Genomic DNA, 2,440 nt, shown 5'->3' with positions numbered 1-2,440 from the left:
CCCAGTTCTACCTTACAAAACCGATTAGACCAGAGTATGTACACTGGAACAGATAAGAGCTTGCAACACAGGGAATCCAGGACAGATAAACCCCTCAGGACCAATATTGAGAGTAGTAATACCAGGAAGGTAAAGGAAAGGTGTGGGACAAAGGGGAACTGACCACAGTGATCAACATAATCCCCCTCCCAGGGGGATGAACAATAGAAAAGTGGGTGAAGGGAGAGAGCAGTCTATGTAACATGAAAAATGTGTAAGTTATCGAAGGTTCATGGGGGTAGGGGGTTGGATGAGCTTATACGAAGGGGTCAAGTAGAAAATGTCTTGAAAATCATGACAGCATATGTATAAATGTGCTTGACACAATAGATTTATGTATGGATTGTGGTAAGAGCCCCAATAAAATGATTTATTTAAAAAAAGAACACTTTCAGAAGTTTATAGACCTAGATGAACAAAATGTTGAGAAACAATAACTTCACATTTTGCCATTTTTTGAATGTTTCTATGGTTTGTAAGCAGTTTTGAAATTAACCTTGTATACCAAGCATTGAAGTTGCTGGGTCTTATTTCAACATTTGCCTAAACTTCCACAGTGCTGACCACCAATGAATAAGGGCTCCAGTTCTGCACATTGCCCACAACCCTTGTGCCCCACCCCTTTTTACATGTTAATGTTCCATTATGACTTGATAACACCTTTTTCTCACTAATAATATGTATATGGATATACCACAATCTGTATATCCATTCATTTATTGAAGACCATCTTAATCACTTCCATATTTTGGCATTTATGGATAAGACAACTATAAACCTTGATATGTGGGTTATATATATTGACTGATTTTTTTTTTATCTCACTTGTAAAACACTTGAAATGTGGTTGCTAAATGATATGCATATGTTAATTGTGTAATGGAAATCGAATATTTTTCAAAATGACTTGAAGCTGCATTCCTGCCAGTAATGAATGAGTGTTGCTCCATATCCCTCACAGTGTCTGGTGCTCAGAGTCCTGGTTTTTAAGCATTCTAATCAATGTCTCGATTATTTTGTTTAGCAATTATGTAATGACATAAAGGTCCCTGAGTGATACAAACAGTTTGTGTGAACAGTTGAAAGTTCAACCCCATCCACCTGTACCATGGGGCGGGGGGAGCCTAGCAAACTACTTCTGTAAAAGATTACAACGAAAACCCTGTGGTCTGAAGGTCTACTCTGCAACATGTAGGTCTCCATGAGTGTGGCTGCTTGAGCCGGGTTTGGGTTAATGACATTTATAGGGCGTTCTTTTACTTCCATTTGTATGTCTTTGATGCAGTATCAAGATTTCGTTTTTGTTTCCTTATGGTTGAGGTTAGGGCTTTTTTCTACATCTTAAGGATGCTTGTGGCACTATTCTGTAAGTATTCGCCTACTAACCAAAAGATTGGTGGGCCAAACCCTTCGGCCATGATTGTAGTAGTCTGGTAGGCAATATGCTACTGAAAGTGACTTGAAGCACCTACTTAGTGGACATAAGGGCTACACCCTTCGGTCTGTTGTACATTCTCACAACTGAGCCAATGAGCAACATCATTAAAGAAAAAATCATAAATGGAAAATCTTGAAGTTGTCAAAGACTTCATTTTTCTTGGCTCCACAATCAATGTACATGGAAGCAGCTATCAAGAAATCAAAGAATGTCACTGGACAAATTTGTTAGAAACAACCTGTTTTAAAGTATTTAAAAATCAAAGAGAACTAAGGTGCAGTTGACCCAACCCAAACTTTTAAAAAATCAAATATATGCAAATTGCTGTGATTTCACATGATAGCAGTGAGTTTGATTTTCAGCGTTCATGTATGTAAAAGGAAAAACCGAAGCTACCCCACGGAATGTATTGTGGACTGCTGGAAGAACAAATCTATGAAGATAGAAGTACATTGTGTCAGTAGATGTCAAGTAATACAAACATCTGATGTTAAGTATCGCCAATCCTTACTTCAATGTTTTCACATGTTAAAGCTTTAACTACCAAAAGCCAGGATCCCAGAATTAGATTGATACTGTTCCAGGGCACCAAATATTAAAGGATATTAGCCAAAAGGCACCTTACCAAAGATCCTATTAGTACTTAGTAGATCTACTTACTAACCACTAAATTATAAGGGTTTAAGACTAAGATTCGCCTCACCCAATAAGAAAATCCTGCAGCTAGAACTATTTGTGCTATCTACTGAGGAACTTGAACTGAAAGGAAAGCACCCCAGTGCTCATAAGCCGACAACTGTAAAAGAGCTTGATGCAAGACCAAGTGACAATACTGTATGTTGTTAGATATCATTGACTTGATTGTAACTCAATGAAATAATATCCAGTCCTGTGTTATCCTCACAAGTAATCGAACCTTTTGCTGCAGCCCCTGTGTCTTTACCTCCCTGAGTGTCTTCCTAT

General features: G+C 38.1%; 1 pseudogene; it reads left to right on the top strand.

The window, feature by feature from the left end:
• The window catches only part of LOC101646442, a 2,707-nt pseudogene extending 2,091 nt beyond the window's left edge, over positions 1–616 (top strand).
• Positions 617–2,440: the final 1,824 nt, after the last annotated feature.

Source organism: Echinops telfairi, unplaced genomic scaffold, assembly GCF_000313985.2.
Source record: "Echinops telfairi isolate 266 unplaced genomic scaffold, ASM31398v2 ScPeMD7_7406;HRSCAF=8444, whole genome shotgun sequence".
NCBI classification, from domain to species: Eukaryota; Metazoa; Chordata; class Mammalia; order Afrosoricida; family Tenrecidae; genus Echinops; species Echinops telfairi.
The sequence above is the reverse complement of the archived record's forward strand: the minus strand, read 5'-3'. Positions and strand labels throughout refer to the sequence as shown.